This window comes from Cervus elaphus, chromosome 29, assembly GCF_910594005.1.
Source record: "Cervus elaphus chromosome 29, mCerEla1.1, whole genome shotgun sequence".
NCBI lineage: Eukaryota > Metazoa > Chordata > Mammalia > Artiodactyla > Cervidae > Cervus > Cervus elaphus.
In genome coordinates, this window is record NC_057843.1 from 40,143,282 (window position 1) to 40,152,145 (window position 8,864).

At 45.8% G+C, this 8,864-nt stretch overlaps 1 protein-coding gene across 1 annotated transcript in view; it reads left to right on the forward strand.

Annotated features, from left to right (window-relative positions):
* Positions 1–8,598, forward strand: part of LOC122685961 (histone-arginine methyltransferase CARM1-like) — a 266,015-nt gene extending 257,417 nt beyond the window's left edge. Inside the window, exons 11-13 of the mRNA XM_043891011.1 lie at positions 3,026–3,875; positions 4,847–5,029; positions 5,933–8,598. The gene's annotated coding sequence lies outside the window, so the exon portion shown is untranslated. The remainder of the gene's footprint in view (positions 1–3,025; positions 3,876–4,846; positions 5,030–5,932) is intronic.
* The last annotated feature ends 266 nt before the right edge of the window (positions 8,599–8,864 follow it).

Sequence of the window (8,864 nt, forward strand, 5' to 3'; positions counted from 1 at the left end):
TATTAATCCCATTCCCTCTGCACTTACAAGGTAAGATGGTGTATTGCACCGTAGTCATCCACATACGTATCTTTCCCTCTTCCCATTTGCTTGCAAGCACTCCAAAGATAGGAACAGATCTCACAAATTTGCATATTCCCCACAGGGCCTGGCATAGGGCCTGGCTCATAGAAAGTGTTCAAGAAACGTTTGTTCATTGTAACTGAATTTTCATTCTCAAGTCTACTTAATTGGAGAGGTCAACAGTTGGCCATGCTCAAGGCAGACAGATAATGCATTTTCACATTGATCTAGCAATCAAATAAATTCTGGGGAACTTCCCTTGCCATGCAAAATAGCATGAAATCACACATTAACACAGGTCAGTGCAGAAGCCCAAACTTATTAAATTGTTAGTGTCTTGCACTCAGCACCCTTGGAAGTAATATTAATGTCACATTTTATTATGACTTGACATTTCCACTACATTTAAAGAAACACATCAGAGAGCCACAGTCAGAGCAGGCTACATAATTTGCACCACCCAGTGCAAAAAGAAGATGCAGAGACCCAGGCTGGGTAGATGAGTCAGTCTCCCCTTTCGTGAGTCTCTTGTTCCAAACCGTGGTGGACAGATGACCCCCAAGACTGCAGCTTCCCAGTGCCGATATAGAGAATGGGGGAGAGGACCCCTTGGATTTGCCGCTGACCTCAGTCCCTGGGCAGGAAGTAGCCTTGCTCTTCCCCACCCAAGAAACAGCTGGACATATGCCTGATTCCAGTTCTGCCTGTGGCTTGCCAGGAACCCTCATGGCTACAGAGTGTAACAGAACTCAGGCCACCCCCACCTGTTGCTACTATAGTCCTGGGGGCAGGGGCAAGGAAGGGGAGGCCTGGCAGAACCTGGGGCTTTGTGGTTGGATCCTAGAGAGGCAGAGGGAAGGTGGAATCCTGTCCCCATGAACTGAAGTTGACAGTCTCAAGTGCGTGCACTGAAGTCCCAGCACACTGCACTAACAAAACACAAAGATAGAAATATTAAAGATCTCAGGACAGTGACTCCAGAGCATTAAACCACAAACATTCAGCATGGAATCCTGTGCAACTGCGCTTAACCCCACGTCCTGGCTGTTGAAGTGAGGGGTAGGGCCTTGCTCAAGTGTGAATTCTGTCTATGGAGAAGAGAGGTGCCATTTTAAGTCATGCTGTTCTGCAAAAGTTGGTTGAATACGTGAGCTTATCTATGAGAATAGGGAAGAAATTAGACAACGAAGAGGTTAATTGCTCTCTGCAAGTGTTCAGTGGCTCCTCCCCAAGTGTGTGCTGTGGTGACTTTGCATTTGATCCTGTAGACGGGGAGCCAAGAGCACCCATTCTTCCCTCCCTCACCTTTTGGCACAAGTGGTACCTTAGCCAAAATAGGATCCTCCATCTACAAAGCCAGGAGTGTGACCACAGGGAGACAAGTGGATTTTCACAGCTTCACAACTACAAAACAGCCACAAAATTTGTGATAAACATTTTTTAGGAAAGCAGCTTTGTATGAAGTAGTAGGCATAATAAATGGAGTCTAAATTGAGATCTGTGTCTGAGAGCATCCGTTGAATGGGGTGGACCCATGAGGAGGTGGAAGGTGCCTAAGAGAACAAAGATAGGAAATGTGACATTTGTGCCTAAGAATCTCATCCAAGTTCCCAGGACTGTCATGGAACCTTGCCATCACTGATCCCTTCCAGCACTTCTGTGAAGGCTTCGCCCTCCTGCCAGCACACCCAATGGGGTCCTTGGCCGGCTCCCTCTGAAGTCAGTCAGCTACGACGATCACCAGCTGTTCCCCGTCAAGACTGGCCTGGTATCGCAAACGCCTCCCTCTTGGCCGGCCATCCCTGCAATACCTCCATTAGGATTTATTGTGTGACCAGGTCCCCATGCTCCCGGATTGATGTCCCACCACCAGCTGCATATCTGAGCCCCTCTCCAGGCAGGGGGTGTGTGCCTCTTGAATGTGAATCAATCCTAATATTAAAAAAAAAAAACCAGGACCCAGTGTTTTTTACATTACCATCTGACATGCCAAGCAAAGCTCATTTTCAGATGATTCCCAGCTGTCACAATCGCATTGTGCCTGAATGGCTCTGTCACCACAGAAGCAAGGAGGGCAGTTTTATCTCAGATTTAATCTGGTAACAGAAATCTGATTGGAAATCAACCTGAGACATGTAGAGCAGCTACTTCGAATCACAATTGACGTTGTCCATCGCTTTACTGGGGATAAAACACTTTTATGTACATTATTATCATGTATGTTAGGGAGTGATGGTGGCTCCAAGGGGAGAAAAAATCTGAAGTATTTTCCTCCTGAGCTCAGAAACGGGGAGGAAATAGCCAGATTCTTACAAAAAGGAATCTCAAAAACAGACCACAGAGCTAAGCACAAAAGAATGAGCATTTCCAGCACCAAAACCCAGAGAGGCTGAGAAGAAAACATTGTCAACTCAAGATAGACATCATGGGAGGAGGGTCAAGCCAAACTTAGCTCCTGTAACAAAGTGTCAGAGTGGAGGGCTGTTAAGACAACTGTTGGCCAAAGTAGATTGCTTGTTCTTTTATTCGTCACATACATAATACATGTGTGCTGAGTCACTCGGTCATGTCTGACCCTGCGACCCTATGGTATGTAGCCCACCAGGCTCCTCTGTCCTTTGAATTTTCCAAGCAAGAATACTGGAATGGGTAGCTATTCCCTTCTCCAGGGGATCTTCTGGACTCAGGGATCAAACCCATGTCTCTTGCATTTGCAGATGGATTCTTTACCACTGACACCACCTGGGGAAGCCCACATAGTACATAACTTTGTATTAAAATAACACAACTACAGATGAACCCAAAAGAAAATAGTAGTGTATTTTAGACTTCCCTGTCTAGCTTCTCTTACAGGCCCACTCTTGGAAGCATTTGCCTGCATCTCATCTCCACTGATACTCTCAGTTTTCTGCTTCTGTCCTTGTTCCCTGTAAAGTCTTTACCAATCTGTTCTCTCTTGCAGTGGTTTGGGAACCAGCATTTTCCTAGCTGTCGATGACTCAGAAATGGACTTAACTGATGATAACTGCATGTCCAGGAGGGTTGGTGCTCATAATTGTCGATGTCTCAGAGGCTGAACTGCACACTCTATCAATATAAATTGTGAGAGAATTCAGCTTGATGAATGCTGAGCAAAATCGTGATTTGTCACATCTGGTCACTTTGATGGGCCAATCATGAAAAAATATTTTCTTTATGGTCCTTTTCCCCAGAGTCCTGGAGAACTGAGTTGAACACATTTTTGTGTTTCTACACCCTACCCTCTTTCCATTGGCCTATGGGGTTCCCTTGCATACAGTAGGTGCTCAATACATGTTTACCAAATGAAAAGTCTCTTTCTTAGAGCATGATGAGGCTCCACTGCTGAACGCATTCAGTGGGCTTTGTATCCCATGAACTCCCCTTGTGTGAAGCCACTGTCCTGATGGGAGCTGAGCTGTTGAAAAGACTGATTCTGCCCCCACCCCGGGGATGAGCGGTCAATGTATGGGAAGATGTGAGGGTTGAGGGCATCCCTAAGGTGTAATGAGTCTGAGTACACACCTGTGTCTGAGGCATCATGACTTTATTCAAGGACTGGGGGGTCCCCAGCAGGGCATCCTTCTCACCAGGAGCCAGCATTCAGAATTCTTCCTTCTCCAACAGTTCTATTCTCAAGATTCCCCTCCCTCCATAACTCATCCATCTGACTACAGTTGTCCCCAAAAGCCTCAGGTGAAAATGGGCCAGACACAAGGCAGAGGGTGAGCACTCCAAAATGAAGACCAGGATGGATGGGAGAACGGAACAAGAAGGGGAACGTTGCCAAGAAGGTTAACACTGGCCTGGCATTTCTGGAACACACTTGAGGGGGCTTTTCTCCTGGGAAGTTCAAATAGTGCTGAGTCTTCAGTTACCCCAAACCCTATCCTGGCTCAGACGTGAGGAGAGTGGTGGGGATGGGACACAGAAAGCATGAGAGGAAAATGAGAGCAAAGGGAAGGTGAATTAGAGGGAGAACAGAAGGGAGGGCAACTGTAAATGAACCCCTGGAGACAGTAAGGATTTATCAATAGCCCTTTGCCCAGGTGGCTGTTAAAAAGTGTCTGTCTTCCTGCCTGTACATCTGTCTACTCCTTCATCCACTCATCTCTCCACCCACCATGGCTTTTTACAAAAGAATTTAAGTGGGTTTCCAAGGATAAATTGTATATGATATAGTAGTAGAAACTATAGTTGTGTAGAATAACTGAGAAATACAAGGATGGGGGAATACAGAGCCAAGAGCCGGGCTGACCACACACACACACACATGCTGGACTGGGTTGCTCTCTGAGGGGCTGCTTGTGACAGTGAGAGGCAGAGACACTCATAACCAAAGTGAGCATCTTGCCAGACCTGGAGCTCTGGCCTGTGGCGTGTGTCTTGCCTGGACTAGGCACACTGGCTTGGACTTCATGGGGTAGCATCTCCATGCCGTGGGTGGCAGGGGGAAGGTAGTCCTAAATAAGCATGTGCTATGGTGAGGCTTGTTTGCATTAAGAACCAGATGCAACTATTGCTTCACTCACATAAGGCAAACTCACAGAAAGAACCCTCCCAACTATAGAAAATACCATGTCAGAAGTTATAAAACAACATTCATTTTTTTTCAGAGTTCAAAAAACTAGCCAATTTTAGAAGCTTTTTTTGAGTTAAGGGAAAAAAAAATGGCTTGAAAATCATCCTGACAGAGCCTCTGAGAGTCTTTTCTTAGCTGACATCTCCCTCTACTGACAGTCTTCCTCTCGCTTTTCCCTCGCAGCCCAGCAGGGAAGTCCTTTGAAAGTGACAAGCCTGTGAAATGCCTTTGAGTCCTTGCACACTGATCGAGAAGTTCCAGTTCCGCTTGGGACTTGGGGAATTGGTGCCGTCCAAGTGCATGCAAGTAACAGGAGACACCTGTCTGGAGTTCAGAAGCAAGACCTGAGAGAGAAGTGGCGGAGTGGTAGGTAGGAGTGAATGAAAGTAAAGAGAAGGAGGAGGAAGATGCCTGAACCTTGAGGGCCTCTCAGACAGAAAGGCTAGGAAGGTGGGCAGGAGTGAAACAACTTCCGTTCAGTCACTCATTCCCCTGAAGGCCTTTTTACAGCTACCCATCTTGGCTTGTTGAATCCCAGTGTTGGGAAACTCAGTCCTTCATTGTCAAGAATTGTTTGACAATGTTTATTGTTAGAAAGCTATTACTTATAATGAGCTGAAATCTGCTTCCCCACAGTCTCCATTCATTTTCATCATCTTGCCTTTCTGTGCTGTAAAGATAGAATCTGTTACCTCACACGTTTTCCCAACAAATGCTTCTCCAGGAAAATCCCTTGAGAAAAGTGTGGTTAAATGGTTCAGTTTCCCAGTTGAAGATGTATTCTCTTCCTCCCCTACCCCTTACCAGCCTCCCCTCCCTCCCCACCTCCAACCTCTCAATCATTTTAGGGAGGCTTTCTATTGTACTGAGAGCTTTGCTTGCATGTTCTCTTTGGACAGGGTGTCAGTTGAGTGAGTAGGCATCATTATTATCCCCATTTACAGATGAAAAAACTGAGGCTCAGAGGGAGATGGTACTTGCACAAAGCCACATAGCAAGCATGGATAGAGGCCAGCTTGATATCCATGTCTCTCTAATAATCAAAGCCTGGGCCCTTAAGTCAACATGATTCTACCTATTTTGTCTGTAGACAGCATGGGGTGTGGAAAAGGCCCATAGTGTTGCCCACTGGATTGAACGAAAGTGATAACACCTCCTTGAAAATTGGCAATTTGGACCACAGGGCTTATAGATAATACAGTTAGGACTTTGTCTCTGGACCCGAGTTTCTTCCCAATTGGTGTACTGACTCTTCCTTTTCTGTCTCAGTGTCAGCATCGGTGGAGCCATCCCTCTTTTCAGGCTTATTCATCAGCTTGGCAGCTCCAACAGTGTCTCCTCGTGGACTCCACCTGTGGCACAGGCGCCCTGCAGCCTTCTCTGCTCAGCACTCCATACAGGACCCCTGGTCTCCTAAAGTCTCAGTCAGCCCTTCCCACACGCATTATTCTGGATTCCTTCAGAGGATGACGGATTCCTGATGGCCATATTTTAGATGCAGGTGACTCCCTATCAGCCAGCTCTGAGACCTTGTTATTGAACTCCTTTGATTCTTGAGTTTCTTAACTTTAAGAAAGGAATGAGTACTTAATGTTACATTGTGGGTGTAAGTAAGAATGTCAGTTAAATGTCCAACATGGTGCCCACCCCATATCACATCAGCTCAAAATTTGTAGCTTTTATCAGTCTGCGGTGGAAAACTGAAAAATCTGTGTCCTGGAGTAGATAAACAGAGGAAAGGTGGGCAGCTGAGGGAGAGAGAAGCCATGGGGATAAGAGAGCAATAAAAGGCACTGTCATGGAAGTCAAAAATAGAAGGCGTTTTCTGAGAGTCCTGCCTCCTAATGGACATTCAAGAGTCACTGTCTTGTATTTGGCAAAGAGATGCAGGGGGTTTTCAAGACTTGTTTCTGTGAAGCAGTAGGGGATACAGACAGATGACAGAGAAACAGAGCCAGGTCTTAAGAAAATACAAGTAGTACTGAGGGCTCTTTATGAAGTGTGGCAGGAAAAGAAATCAGAGGAGGCAGCAGTCCAATAGCAGTGGGTTTTGTCAAGTGTAAGATTGATAAATACTGAGTATTTATTGGGGGCTGAGAGAGCAACTGAGTGAGTGAAGATGCTTGCGGTTTGATTAAATGTGTTTGATGATTTTGGCATTGTTTAGTCTGTGGCATTATATGCCTTTTTGGTACTACTGGTGGGAGAAAACTTGCAAGGATTACACAGTATTTTTAACCCTGTTTATCTTTACTAAGTGCATTCGGTAAAAAAAAAATCCTTTCTGCCCCAATTAATCTGGATGGGGCCCTAGAGTCTCTACTTTTAGCAGACTTCCCAGGGACTTTCCAGGTGGTCCAGTGGTTGATTTAAGATGTCCTTACAGTGTAGAGGGCATGTGTTTGATCCTTGGCCTGGGAACTAGGATTCCACATGCTGCACAGCATGGCCAAAAAAAAACCCCACAAGCTCCCTGTTGGCACTGCTGTTTGTATTGCTGGGCATCGGTTCAATGAGCCACTCTTTGGGTAACAAAACCATCAACATGTCTAACTCTGGTTTGCCCGCACCCATCACTATGACATTTTGGAGGGATACCTGAGGCATTCTTGGTATCTGTTTGGTTCTAGCATTGGCCCCCTCTCCTTCACCTGCCCCCGACACTACCAGCCCTCTCCAGGAAAATGCAATAAATAAATACTCAGTAATAACAGTTGCTTAGAATCTTGAATTCACAGCTTCAAGGTATTTTCCCTCAACTGGCTTTGAGAGGAGGGGGAAACGATTTTTCTTCATTTTTGGATTGCAGAACTCTTTTTATTTTTTTTAATCTTCAGGGTTTGGCACAAACCCACTTTTGTTGATCTGGTATTTCCTCTATGGATCAACTTTCTGGCTCTGGAAAAAGCCTCCTTCTTTTATGAGGCACTTTTAACCTGCAGGATTTCCATTTAGCTTAATTGGCATATTTATGTATTGAGATGGGTGCCTAGAGGGCTCGGGCCACAGCATCTTTTGTATAAATCGAAAAAAATGAAATGAGCTGCTCTCACAGTTTTGTGCCCTTCAGTCATGGAGTGCGATAAAAGCCTCATCAGTTACCAGCCGCGGAAACTCAGGAACATCAATAGGCATCATGCAACCAGGAGTCATTCAGGAGAGCAAAACTCAGGGTTTTCAAAGCCCACTGATTTCAGGAGCTTGGCCATTGCCGATTCCGTGTTCAGTCCTTCCCGGCCCTCCGTTCTGTCTCTGGGTGAAGGAATAGCCTTCTCCACTCCTGCTCAATAGTCTCCTCAGGTGAAGCTGGAGAGTCTTCTTCTGAGGATCGGACAGTTTGTAAAGAGTGACCCCACCAGCCCCTCTGCGGATGACGAGCCTGGCTGTAGACTGTTGCGCTTCTAGCCCCTTCTAGAGCCTGGCATGCTTTGAAGGCATGAGTGGGAATGGATTCTTATTCGTTTAATATAGCTACGGTTAATGGCTTATAGATTTTTAGAGTCTGGCCTCTCCAGGCATGTCTGTTAAGTTTCTATTAAGATTGTCAGAGACTGGAGAAGATCAAAGGGCCTGGGACACAGGCGTGGCTTTCCTCCAAGCCAGACCGAGAAGTGTCTCCTTAACAAGAATCCTTCTGACCTTCTAAAGACTTGAGAAAGAAAGAGGGAACTTTTGGTGGATCCTGGAAGAAGTTGACCTCTGGGCTAAAGAAGGCATGCTTCATAGGAGGGACAGGTGATACCAGAAGAGCACCAATGCCCTGCTTAGATGCGTTCCTAAAAATAGATGTAGCTGAAGCAGTTGTCCTTGGAGGTTGTATCTCCTGCCACGATGGCCAGAGTGGGCTGTTTGGTGGTCCTGGACACCAGTGAATGTGACCTTATTTGGGAAAGTGGGGCTTTTTTAAATTGAAAAAAAAATTATTGAAGTATACTCAGGACATTTAAGAGATGCAGCTTCGATCCCTGGGTTGGGAAGATGCCTGCGGGTGGGACATGGCAATCCACTCCAGTATTCTTGCCTGGAGAATCCCATGGACAGAGGAGCCTGCTGGGCTACAGTCCATGGGGTCACAAAGAGTCGGACACAACTGAAACAACTTAGCACACGTGCACACATAATTGATTTGCAATATTGTGTTAATTTCAGATACAGCAAAGTGATTGTTTATATATATATATATATTTATTTATTTAATTTA